Source organism: Apus apus, chromosome 1, assembly GCF_020740795.1.
Source record: "Apus apus isolate bApuApu2 chromosome 1, bApuApu2.pri.cur, whole genome shotgun sequence".
NCBI classification, from domain to species: Eukaryota; Metazoa; Chordata; class Aves; order Apodiformes; family Apodidae; genus Apus; species Apus apus.
Genome location: NC_067282.1, coordinates 106876799 through 106893979, shown reverse-complemented (window position 1 = coordinate 106893979; position 17181 = coordinate 106876799). Strand labels below are relative to the sequence as shown.

General features: G+C 34.1%; 1 protein-coding gene across 1 annotated transcript in view; it reads left to right on the top strand.

The window, feature by feature from the left end:
• Window positions 1-17181, top strand: part of IL1RAPL1 (interleukin 1 receptor accessory protein like 1) — a 703718-nt gene that overhangs the window by 219067 nt on the left and 467470 nt on the right. The gene's annotated exons all lie outside the window — the stretch shown is intronic.

Below are 17181 nucleotides of genomic sequence, written 5' to 3'. Positions count from 1 at the left end.
TGGTTTTATGCTTATACAAAAAATAAAATTTTGAATTATGAGTTTCCTTTATATTAGTGTCTTGGGATCGAGTGATCCAAGATGCAACTCCCCTCCCACCTCATGGGACAATACTGCAGCCAGTGCTTCAAAGAACCTCTTAGTATATCTAAGGTCTAAAGCACATCTAGTGTACTGAAGATAAACTTTTAACACAATATTCATCAGTAAAACTCTCTTCACAGTTATTGAAGGTGAAAAACTACATGTGGGAGAGAAGAAATCTTGGGAGTGCAATAGGGCTGTTTTCTTGGGGGTATTGTTTGTTTTTATTTTTTATGTTACTCCTTAAATATATGCAATTTACAAGTTGACGTTTACATTCCTATTAGTGGAAGAATACCACAAAGCTCCCAGCATCATGAGTCAGTTCTAGCAGTGATGAAATTGGGCTCCTTTTGCTGTTAGGATGTGAAGGGAGGAGTTGAGAGTAAGCTGTTCTCTCTGCTCAAGTGAGGATAGAGTGCATGTATGTGTGTGCATTGAGGGCATGACTAGCAATTGCGTATCTCTCACTAAATAAATCATTCTCTTTAGAGGAATGGGTTCTACTGACTGTACTGATCCTGAGAATTGCTGGCTTTCAATTACTTCAGAGGGAGGTAAATGCACTCAGGATTCTAAGAGTAGTGCATATGCCAAATAACAAAAATATAGAAAAGAGATCTACTGTATCTGGAAGCACTATTTTTTTATTGCCAATCACTTTACTAGCTGCAATATTTTCACAGAAAACATGTTAATCCATGTAGGAAACTCCCTGAAGACAGCTGAGAATTCTGATAGAGTGACTGGGAAATACCTCCTCTGAAGTGAGCTATTTAGAAGTTGGTTGTCTATTCTAACTTAGCTGTGTAAACATATTTTAAAGTGAAGGAGAGAGGCTAAAAGTTTCTAAAGGCAAATTCACTCATTTTAGATACCTCAGCTGTCTTTGCCTTGCCTTTTTCGTCCTCATTAAGCAGCTGGATTACTTAGAAAAACAATTTAGACTAAGCACTTAACAAAATAGTTAAAGTTACATGAAGTGAACTGGTGAACCAATAGCATCCTATCCAATCAAATGAACATCTAATAAGAAAAAAAAAAAACACTTTCTTTATATATGATAATAAATAAAAAATGTGTGTGGGAAAAGCATGAAAGGCAGTCAGAACTGTTTTGGAAGACAAGAACATGCTGTTTTTACTAAAAATAATATTTTCCGTTTACATACATGTGGAACAGAGTGACCCTGAGTTTAGCACCTCTTCATGAAAATAGTGTGTCAATAATAGCTTTCTCAGCCCTTTTTTTAGTCTCTAATGAACTCCTGAAACTGCAACCACTATGGCTCATCCTACTGCCTATTTGACAAAGACGAAAGGTAGTATGACTGATGATACCTATAGTTGATTCATTAGGAGAAATCTTGCCTTCTGTCTTCAGAATCCTGTTCTAAATACTCAGAAAAGGACAGTTCTCTCAACAGCAGTGGCTAATGTCCAATGGCTTTAGTGTAGCAACTGTTTGACAGCATTGTCAGTGCAAGCAAGTTTACTAGAATCTGGCCTTTAACATGAGATTCACAGACTACACCCTACTTCTATAATCTATTAAAAATAAACCACTATATTACAGCTTTTTCCAATATATAAGTAATGTAACTGTTCCAGCTACAATAAAAGGAAGAAAATATAGTGTAAAAAAGATCAGATCTGCACAGCAGGAAGAGAGAATTACTGTAGTCCAGATGTTGTGGTTAGTATTGGACCAGTGATTTATTTTTACTTTATATTTTCTGTATTTTGTATTAGGGAAAATGATTCATTGCTGATGTAACTTTAAGTGATTTTAACATCTGTCCTAGAGGTATTACAGGTGTTTCAGCCTGTCCCATATATTAGAGCATTTTGTATTTATCTCTTGAGTATCTTCCTTCAAAAGGGGTATCTGCTGCATCATATCCAGCATCAATCACTCTGATTAGGGTCTCACTCTACAAACCGAACAGCTTTTCTTCCAGGGCAGCTCCATATGTTTACTGCAGCTGTACAGTTTTCAGGCAGAATGTGACTGTACTCTTTTCAGAGTTTGTGTCCCTGTCAGAGAGGCAGAAAATTACTCCAGAAAATTTGCCTGGAAATCAAGTGGCTTGAAATCTGTCCTACAGTTAGACAATAGTTGCCTACAAAGACATACATGAAATTGTGTCTACATTATCTTTTCATAACTGTGACTCTGGGAGGCACACACTGCCAAGCTGTGTTCCCACAGTAGTGTTTGAATACAAGGTCAAACGAGTTATATTGCTGGAAAGGTTACTCCAGGGAAATTTTTAACATGGAACCAATGCTTGAAGACTCCTGTCAGTTACAAAATAGTTTGTTAGTAGCTATGAGCATGAAATATCCTGAATTTTATTTCTTAATTTATGGTTTCCGGCTTGGGAAAATATTTTTGGTTTGTTGATTAATACTTTGTTATCTTCCACTAAGGCAGTATGTAGAACTACATACTACGGTACCCTGCAGTATAGTATTACTACTACAATACACTGAATGCAGTGCAAAGAATGTACCAGCTAGGAGATTCACTTGCATTTGCAGGAATAAAAAATATTTCCATGAAGGACACCTTGAACATCACCAATTCACTATGATTTTTATATGTCTAAGAATTACAGAGAAGTGAAGTTATTAAAATATATGTGTATGGGAATAAAACTCAACACCAGTAAGGAGAGCTGATTTTTTTTTTTTTTTTTTTTTTAAATTTCTGATCACTGACAGTATTCAATAATGTGAGAACTTTAATAATCCTAAAAACAGATGCATTTATTTGCCAAGTAGGCAGTGCTGTATCACTCTTCATTGCATTTGATTAGCTGTCTGCCCAGATAAATATGCAACGGGCCATTAAATTTTGGTGACTAAGAACCCGATTTGGAATGTCTTAAATATGCTTTTAATGAAAGTTGTAGTAGTATACATGTTCAGGAGACAAGTATTTTTTTTTTAAATCCCTGTGAGCCCACAAATGCAGGTTGACAACTAAAGTCTGCCACAAATTCATGGATGTGATATGTTCACTTTACTAGAGGTGTGAAAACTGACTTCAGTGTCAGAATATCTTACTGTTTGCTGACCCTCTCGCTCTGTGATTCCACACTACTACTCTGGTCTTAGCAACCCAGTTGCTGGAGAAGCAAGTTGTTCCTGACACTGTCAAGTGCAGTTTCTGTGTGAGACTTCAGGATGACTGTAAGTAGCTGAGCCGTGACAGTGCAGAAGCTTCCCCTTTCTCCCCAATAAAGACGCTCAAACATGTGCTCCATGGTAGCAATACAATGACTTTTACAGGAGATAAGATTTTTGATATAATAAACTAGTTCAAAGAAATATCCTCCAAAAACATTCTTAGCTTTCTTGCTATTTCTAATTGACTGAAGTAGGTCTTTGTAAGAGTTTTGTTCCTTCCTTAACTTGAAATGTAAATGTTGGCAGAATATATATTTTAAAAATCTTAAAACATTTTTCTTGGTTTTATTGTACAGAAAACACCTAAAAAACACCTAAAAGCAGAACATAGCAGTGTTTGGGTTTTGGTTTTCAATTTTTGGATGGAATGCTTAAGCTTTTCACTGAAAACAGAAATTTAGTACCTATTTCTAATTTGAAATATTATTTTTTTATTATTATCATTCCGAAAGGAAAGTTTCTTATTTTATAGATGGGAATAGGTGAAGTACAAAGACTTGTCCAACAAAATACTTTGCTTTTAAATGTGAATAACACCACAGATTTCAGAGAGGCATCTTGAACGTTTAAGTGCTTTTCTGAACAAGGTAATAGCAAGAACCTTTTTTAATAACTAAATTAGCAGATGGACGTATTTAGATTTATTAGAGCTATAAAAATTATCGGTTGTGATCTCTACTCCTCACCTGCCCTTTTCCCTAGTTAATAAGTGCTAAAGTGAGGTTTCTTTGTTTAAGTATGGGATGGGAAACAGGAGGAGAGAAAACCTGTTGGATGCAACAGATGTTGGAAGAAATTCCACTTGGGCAAAGCACTGGTGCCCAGGATCTCACTTTGGTTTCAGGGAGCTCAAGTCCTGTGCCGAGTCTTTGAGCAGTAACTGCAGTCTGGCACTGTTGGATACCATGTGAAAAGTTAATATGATTTCTGGTGCAGCAAGAAAGGTTAAATGCTTACAGATTTGTGCCAGCTATAAGCCAGTTTGTGTTTCAGATATAAATATTTGAATTCTATATAAAATTATATTCCCTCTGTGACATAAGTGATATTAGGAAATCACATTTTCTAAGTCAATTGTGGTTCTTAGTTTGGACCTCAATTCTAACATATAACAGAGCAGATCTCTTCCTTAACACAGATTGAAGAGCATTTTTTAAATAGACACTGTGTATCTCTTGTTAGTGGAGAATCCCAGTAGCTGATGATAACAGTTCTTGCAATGCTCATTTTAGCTGAAAGTTGTCAACGGTGAGAAACATATTGTAGTGTGCATTAATAATTCTAGACATCACCATAGAATACACATGTTATCTGGTCATTTTTTCCAATCAAAATCAAATTACCTGTATTCTACTGTAGGTACTGTTAGTTAGATCTGTTTTAATTGCAGTGAGTCAAAATCTAATCATAGAGACAGGGGTCTCTGGGTGTATTTTGAATTCTTATATTTGTCTTTTCATAAATACTAAAGTAAACTTACTTTAAAAGTAAATTTATGCTCTTAGATGCTCACAAAGAAAATCAGTCACTCATACTTTGTCCGACAAAGTGCTTTAGTTGTACACATTTTAAGAGATAGGGATGTAAATTTGTAGTAGTAAAGGGACTTCTAAAGCTTCCCAAACCAGAAATAGAGCATTGTACTCCCCCATGCACAACAGCTGTCTAAAGTGATTCTTCATTTGGATCTAACACATAATATATTGATTTCTTGGATTAATTGTGCACATAAAGCTTGGCTGTACTTTGTAACATATTACTTGAATGAAACAAACAAAAATCTAAATTAAGACAGACAGGAGCAGTGAGGCAGACTGCTTCCAGATTGGGAGTGATACGTCCTAGATTCAGTGGTGGTGGTTACCATGAGAACTCCATAGATCTCAAGCACTTGGATTCTGTATCACTTGATACAGGGTCTTGGCAATTTTATTTATTTATTTATTTATTCATATGTTTAAATCAATTCTGAATAGCTGTAATGAATCCTTTTCTTTCTGGCAGGGAATAATATGATTTGCTAATATTGATTCAGTTCCCTTGAATATTCAATTCAAAATCATTGGAGATTTGTTAATAGAAGAATTAACATGTACCAAAAAGGAAGTGCATCAGGGAGATTATATTTCTTAATAGATTTTTTTCCTGCTATGCTAAATGAAATTCTTTCTCTATAAATCTTTGTTAAGACTGCTAATTCAGCATCTTTAACCAGATTGTTTCATTTGCATGCTTTGCATTTGTGATTAGATTACAGTTTATTTTACTCTTTATTATTAGCTCTCTGGATATGTAATTATGCTTTCTTACTTAACATTAAATTTACTTTGATCAGTATTTCAGTATATGGTCTTATACAATGGCAACAATATACAAAAAATATCTTTCTGCTTCTGCAAGCCCTTCTTCAATCCTTCAGCTCAACCTCTGTAACTCTGGAAAAAAATAAACTTGCAAATGACATATTGCTGCTGCAATAGTTGCAGTCAGCTGAAGAACTTGAAAATGTGTTTCAGTTCATATCTGAAATGGTCAGATCACCTATGGTCAAATGGTCATATAATTTATGAGCTGATTAAAGGCCCCAAGTGGAGCTTTTATATGCCCTATTTTGTGCTTCCCGCCCTCCCCAGTCATTAGTTTTTTTTAAGAATAAAGTATCTCTCAGCCAATTTGCTAAAGAACAGTGATGAGAAACAAGTCAAATGGAAGAAAAATGCAAATTAAATATTTCAAATATATTTTATTCAGTGAGTGATGAAATTTATTATTAAATTATTTTTTTTAAATAAGACTTTATTAACCAAAATAACTGCAATATTCACAATCTTAATTTGAAAATTCAGAATAAGCTGTTGATTTATTTTAAGTGGGTGATTATTGTATGGATACATTGGTCATTGAATCAAGAATCTGAAAAAATGCATGGATTTAAGTGCCAAATTTTCAAACATCTAACAGATCTTAAAGGAGAGCTAATGAGCACAGGGAAACAAATAGAAAAGAAAGATATAAAATGCATACAATTACATCAAAATTAAATGACATCTAAATATTTCAATATGCTTTTATACTAACAAAAATAACCTCTGAGACAAATATGATGTGGGGTTTCTAATTTACCTAGATTCAAATAGATAGTTGACTTAATAGCCATAGTAGCCATATGTCACTTAAGGTATAGCAGATAGAAATAAAGAGACATAGAAGAGATAAGGAACTGACTAAGCAAGAGACTGCACAGGGTTTAAATAAAGAGTTATCCAGGTAGGGACTGGTAATAAGATTTTTCAAGGATAATTTTTCATGTTCATTGTCATTAGTATTGGTCAATGATAGTACAGAAAGAATGAGAAATATGCCAATGGGCACTTTGGTAACATTGAAGAGAACTGCGGCAGTTCATACCTAATAACAAGAAAGAACAAGATATGCCAAAAGCACGTCAATTAGAGATGGCAGTTCAGGAAACATCTCTGGTTGAATCAGTTTCTTATGGATGAATAAACTACAAATATAATACGTCTTGAAAAATCTGTCATTATTTTAAACATCGGTAAGGCCTCAATATACCATGTACATTCCAGTCTCTGAAGCTAAAAAATGGTATTAACTTTAACCAGCAAAAGTGCAGATATGGTTGAAAAAGCAAAGTATCCTAATTAATTTTTAAATTTAAAAAGAAATAATAAATTAAAAAACTAAGGTATTCAAAGGCTTTGATATAACTTACCTTGTTCCATATAGATACATTTGGTACTAAATTCTTGGAAAATAAATGAAATTTAGTGTGTTGGAGCAGTGCACTGAGGAGCAAAAGCAAAATACTTAAAGAGTGGCTACAAATAGGATGGAGACTGTGTCTTCACAAGGAACCACATGGGCAAGATAAGAGGCAACGGGTACAAGTTGCTGATACGAGGACAGTTTTTATCTTGATGTAAGAAAAAAAATTACAGTAGGAACAATCACTGGATTGTTGTTCACTGGAACAACCTCCCAAGGTGCATCATAGAGTCCCCATCGCTACTGGTTTTCAAGGTGCAATGGGACAGATAATCCCATCTAGGCTCCTTTTTCAATGAAAGGTTGGCCCAGATGATCTCTTGAGGTGTCTTCCAATCTGAGAGTTCTATCATTCAGGTAATACTCATTAATATTTTTCTTACTATTTGCAAAGTACAAGATTTTCTGTATGATTATGTTAATTAATACAATAAAAAATAATACTGATTTTGCATAATGACTTGAGGAACCTGTCTACATTCCAGTTTCAAATTCTATTTTATACTGTGAACTGTATATATATATCCATTATACTATACACTGCTTTCCACGTATGATGCTAATTGCCTTCTCTGAAATCGTATACTTTCAAGTCCAGTTGAAACCTATAGGAGGTTACAGGAGATACTGCTCAACTGCTAGGCAGTTCTCTAACTCGTTACAGGGCAGGTGAAGAGGGAGTACCTAGAAATCCTTTGCAGACTTGATCCAAAATTATACCTGAAAATCAGCTCTGGATTTACGTAACGAACCTGTAAAGTCTGCTGTCTTCAGACCCAATTACAGCAAGCTGGTGAACATTTAGCATTTTGCTGTAAAACTTCTGAGATTAAGCAGCATCAGTAAGTCTAACCTTCTGTATTGCCTGCTAATGAGTGACTGTCTACAAGAAATAAAATACAAAACTGGATACTGATGCTGACTAGGTAAAGCCATTTTGCAAAACGATGACCTAAATAATGTAATTAGAGGCTGCTAACCTTTGAGATTGCTTCTACTTAGAAATTCTAAAAAGTAGTGAAGAATGATATTTTGCACTCCCAAAATGTTGAGGAAGAGTTCATCTTAAATGTTTTGTACTACAAAGCAATAAACTGCCTGACAAAGGAAATTAGATAAACCGCCTCAGTTTTTGCAGACAGTCACTAACAAACATGGATTTGTACAGTCACTGATTGGAAAAGCCATGCTCTCTATAACTTTGTTACATTCACTATTGATAAAACTCTGTGACAGACAAGTATCTCGCCTAAGGTGGTTGTGAATGAGAAAATCTTTTTCTTCGTATTTCAATTTAGCACATAGCCTGTTTTTTTTCTTCTGTATGCTGCTGTGCTTTCTGCCATAGTCTGCAACATTGCTGCAGGTGATCATCCTAAATTAATTTGGTTAGTGCTGCTCCAGTGATGATTTAGGGGTCTTCAGCACAGAAGTAACAAAGAAAACCAGCCTTAACATCTTTTATATACCTATATCAAAACCAGTGAGTATTGTTTAGGCATAGTTTGTACCTGTCATCTTGAGCTTATGAGCAATGAAGTGACTGCAACTTGCTATAACAAAACTTCACTTTTTTGGGGAAAAATAAAAAAATATTCAGTAAAATCCATGCCCTCATATTTGTATTACAAAAATAGTTTTAAGCCTTAAAAAGTAAAATCCCCACCTTTCAACAATATTAAATTACTTAAGCACTTAAGGGGGGGAAATACTTTTTATATTATTGAACATAATAAATCTTTAGTTAGGAAAATCACCTTAAATCATGTCAGAACTAATAATCTTTCTTTCAGGTTTTTTTGTTTGGTTGGTTTAATTTGTTGTTTTGTTTTTCCATTAAGCATATCTCTTTCAGTATGAATGCACATTTCAACAGGGAATATATCTATCTCTATGTGTGTGTATATATATATATATATGCACCCACAGAAATGCACACTTAGCCATGTATACATTTACAAGACTATCCACTTTTCCTTCCATGCTACTATTGCTAAGCAATCAGTTTCTACTGAAAAGTGTACTTCTTGGAGCTGCATCAAATTATACTTCTCCTGAGAAGTCCTTGTGGTCAGTCCAGGAGGGCTTCAGTCATAGGCTTTTTAAGAATAATTGATGGCACAGTGCTAGAATTAACACTTTAACAATACTGTTGAGGTAATGGTTCCCAAACAATGGTTCAACAAGCTCACTTCACCTACCTCTTGGTTATTTTAACAAGTGGAAAAATAGTTTTGAGGGGTTTTAAGTTATATTGTCAGAGTGGTCTATGCTGTTTTCAGACTGTAAATGGATTCATTGACTTTATTATATATAGATATATGTGAGTTTGCAGTATAAATTCAGTGTATTACCAGAGAGTCACTATAAAGAAATTATTGTTACAAAAACTTATTTCCCAATTTCCCTTTCACTGTCTGACCTTTTCATTTTATAAACAGTTTCAGCTGTTCATGGACCTTCTCCATATAGGACCGAGCCAACCAAAATAATAATACAGGTTATTTTCAGAGGGCAACCAGTTATTTTCATTTCCTGAAAGTCAGAAATGAGAATTCCCCATTGTTCCTTATTTAAAAAGTATTTTATATATGAGTGTTTGAAGATCTGTTCTACCTTGAATAACAGGTGCAAAAACAGATGGACAAAAGGACAAATACAAGCTTTCCTGACGATGTGAATCAAGGTATTGCATAAAAAAACCTCTCCTTTTTCTTCCTCTCTTTCTTCTTGATTTAAATAGATTTGTTTATCTTAGCACTAATAAGTCAGTAAGAAAAGATAAAATTATATTTTTTAGTATTAAAATAATAAAAAATATTATTATCTAACAGGAAAATTTGTGTTGAAGTTTTTTTGAAGTCTGTTAATTGCTTGTCTCCCGCATATGCATGCACATTCCAGAAATACAGTAATTTTAAAGAAAAGTATGAAGAGGTAGTTTACTAAAGCAGGTTTATACCATTATATTTGGAATTTAAAAAAAAAAATATATAAATATGTTTACTTACTTAGCTTTTACTTTGACTACTTGTGGAAGTTGTGGTTTCTTAGTTTGATAATTAATATCTGGTATTCAAAGTTTCTGTAAACTGTTGATACCACATTATTGTTGTTTATCACACCAAAAAAAAGTCACTATTTCCAAGGTCTTACAGACGAAGATCCACATTAGCGTACTTGTTGTGGTCAAGGTCCTATGCAGTTGCAATGACAATAAGTGAATGCTCAAATAAATAAAAAAATATCTATAAAATATATTCTCAGGAATCTATATGCTCAGGGTTTATAACAGAAAAATAATTATTCAGAAAAGTCACACATGCTGCTCCTAAGATGTCCTGTCCACTGCCTAGTATAGTTACTGCTGTACTTAATCATAGCTTGTCTCTTTCCAAGCATTTAGATCAGATGACTAACCAAGCACCACACAGTATTTAGAGATTCAGCAGAGTTCAGAAACTGCAGAATTACTTTTTTTTGTTGTTTGTTTGGTTGTTGGTTTTTTTTGTTTAGAAGAAACTCCTTGCAATTCCTTCAAATGCTACAGGAAATGATAAGTAAGTGGTAGAGTGACAAGAGTAGGCAAAAAGTCCCCTGGCTGTTTTAAAAAATGTAAGACCAATATCACTATATTGGGAATTTAGACTCAAAATTCCAGGTCTTAAACATTACTATGTCTCATTGGCTTTTTCAGTAAGACCTGCATATAGATTCTAGTTGTGAAACAATACATTGTGAAATAATAATACTTCACAGTAGTCCAATTACAAATCCTCAGTTATGTCTGAGATATCCTCCTGATCTCTTACAAGGGACGCATTTAGTTGTTCTGCACAGGTTTTGTCAGGTCCCTAGCAGAGCTGACCTGCTGAAGTGCTACCATTAATAATCTTCCTGAGCTTTTGCTGATAGAGCAGTTTCCACACAAGTTTTTAACTCAAAGATACTTGCATTGTGAACTTTTTAAACTGAAATTGTTTTTCCAGCAGTATCTCTATGTGACAGGTAGGTGATAGCAACTTACATAGGAAAATTAACATTATTGGTGTATGAAATACTCTGTCCTGCAACCTCCACTGAGCCATTCTGTGGTGGAGAGTAAGCCATTTAGTGTGACCATGGATGAAACGTTTAGTATCTCCAAGCAGCAGTTGCTCTGTATTTAAAGAGAGAATACAGATTGCTTACCAATTATTGTACAGTATATTCAGATCTCTAGAATACAAGGTGCTGTTTGAGTATTTTTTTTTTACTTTATTTAAAAAGAGAAAGAACTTTGTAAATAACTTTGTCTAAATATAGCAATTTTTTTAATGTTCTTGCCCAGTCATTTAGCCATTATCCTTAGGTATATAATATTATATTTCTTATATCAGTTGAAGTGATTAGGTGGAAGAACAAAAACACCTTTTGACTTTGAAGCTATTACTCCTGCTGTTTAGATGTAACAGCTATAGGTGTTAGCTAGGGCTTTGGCCTAAGAAAGTATCAAAATCTAGTGTTATAGTGACAGACAGAAAAAGACTATGTGAGCATGAAAGGAAAATGTTTGTTTCCATTAATTGAAGAATAAGTCGGTTATTTTTAGGCTGATGAAATTTAAAAATACTGTTTAAATTTTTGAAGTTTCTTGAAGTTTTAATTTTTAAAAAATAGGCATAGGTGCCTTTGTAATTAACATAATAATTAATTTTAATTAGATTTCTGATTAATAAATCTAGTTCCTTAATGCCTATTTAGACCTTTTCTCATATGTAGGAAGGTATTTGATTTACTGTAAAACACATAATCCCTCTCAAATCTCCCTGTTACTGGCATGTCGATATGTAGTCCTATTCAGTTAAATGAATATATAAGACAGGAAAAAAAAAATGTATAAAGAATTTTGTGTCTTAGTTTTTATTTTATCTTTTGTGCAAAAGGATTCTGAGGCTGATAAGTGTATTTCAGCTAATTGTACAGGCCACTCCATCCACCACTGGAAAGCAAAGTGGCAGCTACTCAGGAGCCCATAACAGTATTTCCTTCCGTTCACTGCCAAGCAGAGAATACTGCATCCAATTGAGATTGCAAGGGGAGTTAGGAAGACAGAACATAATTACTTGGGGTATCACAGGAATAACACTTTTAATTCCGTGAAAAGTGCTATGGCACACTTGGTGACCCACTTGGTGAAGGTGTCCATCACACCTATCTTCCAAATAGAAGCATTTTCCTCAGTGCAGTTTGTTTGAACAGTGTTTTTTGGTGGACTCAGGAGAAATGCTGTGCCTTTTATGAATTTAGATTGCGTCTTGGGCTTTGTAGCTGCACAAACCCATGAAATTCCTCCAGGAACCCATTAAATTTATTTTGACTTTGAATGTAAAGTGAGAATATGTAAATTGGTTATACAATAATCCTGCTTTACTTTAGGACTTGTCTACATAAAGGCAATCAGGAAAGTTAAACCAAATTGACTAAAGTTGTGAATTCAGAGGACCATAATTAAAGTAGATTAGTGGATTCACATCCTGAGTAAATTAAATTAAACTAAATGCAAGCTTTTTTAATTCTGAATGAGAGTGTCCAGGCAGGAGTTTAATATAGTTTAACTAATCCATTTAAAAAGTTAATTCTGATTGATCTTGATGAGTTTCCATGAAAACAAGGCATGCAAACATGTATGTCAGTATATGTTGGTGAATGCATGAAGAATCTCTAAATACATATAATAAAATTAATTTACATTTTATATTACCCACAAAATACTTATTAAATATTAAAAATCATAGACATAGTCAAGGTGAAAGAGTCCCATATTTCCAGATATCATAGGTCTCTAAGAATAATATTCTTTTAAGGTCATACTGTATGTAGGAAAACATTATTTTGTGTGTGGATCAAACTCATTAAGCTTCCTTTAGTAGGCATGTTAGTCTACTGAGGCAACATGAGTAATGTTCTATGAAGAAAACCTTAAATGATTTAGCCTTGTATAAAAGAAATAAATACATAAATAAAATAAAACTTGAACAATATGTCGTACACATGCTATTCCTTACAGGAATAATCTGTCCTCAGTTCTGCAGCTACATCTTCAAATGGAGAAAATGAACTGGGGGAAATCAGGGATAATGAGTTGAGGTATAAGGGCAAAATAGATTGCAAGGATATTTATAGCTTCCTGCTAATTTTTAATTTCCTGTTTCATTTGCAATATGTATTTCCTTTTCGAAGTTTACTGCTGAAAACATTGTGCAAAGCACAGGTCACATTTTCAGCACAACTGAAAGGGTACTTACACTTGTCCTTCCTCACTCTAAATGGCCCTTCTTACTTAGGTAGTGACTTACACAGATTTTATTGTTGCAGTTTCTACTTTGTGAGTAATTTTAATTATTATTCATAATGATAATTTTCTGTTTGTACTGAACAGTATTTCAGGTGAAAAATATAATGTGAGGAAGCAAACTTTGTATGCTCTATAGCTAAATTTGGCATAACATGAGGAGTTTAGAGTGAAATTAATTATATAATATTTTATATTTTTCTACTAATCTCAAATTCATTATTCTTCTCTGCTGCAACAACTTGCAGCAATGAAATGCATACAAGAAATTCATTCTGAATTATTGCAAATTTGAGCCAAAAAATCAGGGACATTTCATGTAAAAAGGGAATATTGGTGTATGCAAATTGATAAACTACCAAAAATAGTGTGAAAGAAGGAACATTTTGATTCTTTGACAGAATGTTAATATGCTATACATCTGGATGAACTATTAATTTAAAATAACAGAAATATGTAATGTGAGAAGTTTAACACTCAATACTGTTAACCATGGGAAAGGTTAGATATCTAATGACTGAGCTTGTCATCGCCTACAAGGATTTGTAGGAACAGTATTGGTAAAATGTGTTTCTCGTAGATTTTAGATTTTCTCTTGTATTTGCAAAGTTTCTAGTTTTGTATTAGATCATGCTTACATTTCTTAAGAAAACTGTAATTTCACAATTTGGGGCTAAATATCAGTTAGATAAAAGTGAGAAATGTATCAATACATTCATCTTTAGCAGAAGCTGATAGCATACAAATCAATGCCTTGCTTTTAGTCTGTGCAGTTTGTTTGCCTTCTGGATAAAAATTCAGCTGAACTGACATTATGAAGTTTCACCTGGTAATTTTCATTATTGAAATTTTAACAATATTAGCCTATTAAAAAGCCATATTTCTATAATATTTATTTAAATATCTCTTTATATAGCATTATGTTTCAACTGTGCAATTTCCAGGCTCTGTCTCTTAAAACAGTCTCTAGTTTTCATCCTGTGCCCATGCAGGCAAGACTGGATGGTATGCCACCTTTTCTCTTTGCTGTGGTTTCTATGGAAAGGACACAGAGATGTGAATTCAAAATTGTGGGACAGCAGATCTGCAGTTGCTGTACAGATTAAGTTATCCCTGCCTGCTTTCAGAAAGTCACTTTTGGGAGTGCTTGGTCTGATCGTTTTCAGAACACAACTGGGATCCACAACTGGTTAGGCCATTTAGGCTTGTTCTTGTGCATTGTCTTCAGAGTGTCTTATAAATCAGAACTTACTAATCTTTGATGAAAGATGTACTATGTCTTAATATGAAGGTAGCAGTATATATTTAAATATATAAAAATTACCACTTTGGGATAGTGTATGAAGCAATATAATTTTTCTTTGGAATTTCCTCATTTCAGTTACTAATGGCTAATCCTCCAGATGTACCTCACAGCCCACAGCTAACATTAGCCAAATTCATTGGGTTTTTTCAATTCTATTTTTGCTGTCTTTTACTTAATGTAAATCAGACATAATGCTTGCCCATTTCCTTAGTTAACATGATGTGCTCGGCTTTCATTAAAAAGTCCTGTACCTTTTGACTGAAAGGTGATCTGATAATTTTTAAAATAGAGCAAATCACTTCTAGAAAATCTGATTTAATGAGTTTAACTGACTACTTCAGTTCCTTCAGAATATGCTTCTGATAGTAACTATCTTTTTTATATTTGCTTTTATATATTCTATAAATGTATTTTATGTATATAATATGTAGGATTTGTTATTATTTAATATAAAAAATGAGCTGTTAATACATGAGCAAAACCTCACAGATGTTACTTACTGGCTATATGAAAACTATTCCTTCTCCTGTGAGGTAAAACTTGCAATAAGAGGCCAGATGCTGTACTTCAGCAGTGCTGGTGTTCCTTATGGATCACAGTAAAAAAAGGTACTCCGTTAGGTGTTGGATTAAATTTACTGGTGCGATTATGAAAGAGAAAGATTACAGTAACTGCTGGCCCTTCAGATATTGGGAACTCCAAGCTGTGCATCTTTGTGGCTGTACAGTCAGGGCATAGCACTCTGCTCAAATGCTGTCTGGGAAGGGATTCAGAACATTGTGGTCTTGGAATTTTTTATAGTATTTTCTTCAACATACAGAATCTGAAATAAAGATACGGGTATGATGATGGTGCCAAAGAGGAGCATGTGCTTCACGATCAGTCAAAAGGGTTAATCCTATATCCAACCCCTTCTTGGATCACCTGCTAAGTGGATCACTAACTCCACAATATACAATGGTCCTCCAAGTAGGATCATTGTGTACCTCTCTCTTGTAAGTGCATTTTAGTCTTTTACCATTCTAGAAGGGACTCGAATGTAAAAGTTCTTGTTAAATTAATTAAAGTGGTTTGTGGGTTGTTGGGGTGCTTTTTTTTTTCCCTGCAGTGTCATATTTGATGCTGGAAACAAGTATATAAAAAAAATCAGAAAACCAAGCCCAAATATGAAGGTTAAATTCCTTGAATTATCATTTGGAATGCTTTGGAAAAGACTTTATTGCATATAAGATTGTGTATCAAGTGAAGTAAAAAAATGCAGAGAATTACCACTCATTTAATTCTCAACCCGCAAGATTAGATATGCCTTTTACTTTAGTGTAATGTGGTATATTTGGCCTAACCCTCAAGTTCATGAGTTTCTGATTTGACTTCCTCCTCAACATTGTTAATGTCTAATTAGCTGCAATTGTCTATGAAGACAAATACTGTGTTTTATTTCTGCAGCTGACGTATGTATCTATACACATGCCCTCATGCACACACTCAAACACACACATATTCCAGTTGAATGAAGAAAACTTTCAAATTATCCATTGCCACGTTCAACATATGAAGGACAGAAAAGAAAACCCACCTAACAAAACATTGGTGGATCTGTGAAAATTTTTGGGGAAAACTGGAAGACTGATGGGAGGGTGCCTGGTTTTTTTTTTCACTAAAGTTTATATTTTGATATAAGCGTAGGCTGTAATATTCATATGCCTTCAAATTGCAAATACATAATTCTTGCAGATGCAATATAGAAAAAAATAATTACAGTGGTAAAAACAGCAAAAATTACAGAAAGAACTGCAGGGCAGAATTTAGTTGACAAAATTGAAGTTCTCTTGTGGAGAGGGTCATTTGTGAAAAGCATGTCCTATGTGAGAAGACAAAAAGTCTGACTTCACCACAACAACGTAACAGTTAGATTCCTACCTGGGAGAACAGTGTTGATGAAGTTTGTAAGATATTTATTTCTAGCTCTGCTGAAGCAGAAGTGGACATGTTGTCTGAGATCTGTGATATCTGTGGTATAAACAAAGCTATAGCCTTGCCCTTTTGAAAAGGTCAGCTACAACATTTCCTAAGATGCTGAGCAAACTTGCAGAGAAATAAGAGGTGAAGAAAGTATTCAGCAGGAATATGGGATACACAACCAGAAACATACTACTGTGTCTGTGTGACCAGGTTAAAATAGAGCAGAGAGGCATAACTACAGTAATCTGATGATGAGCACTTTTGGCATTTTAGGTCTAATGCAGTGGAAGGTGGATAAACCTCTGTTGTCTAAATTAGAAGAATATAATTATTTTCAGAATTAAAGCTTGATAATCCTTATATCTCAGTTGTAGAGCTTACCTGGAGAAGCATAAGAGCATAACCACACCACTGTCCACTGCCAGTTTCCTGGTTGTAGGAAGTTCTTGAAATACAAGTACGATCTGTCACTTTGCTATTTGGCAGGGATTTTCTGTATTTTATTTTTTTTTTAA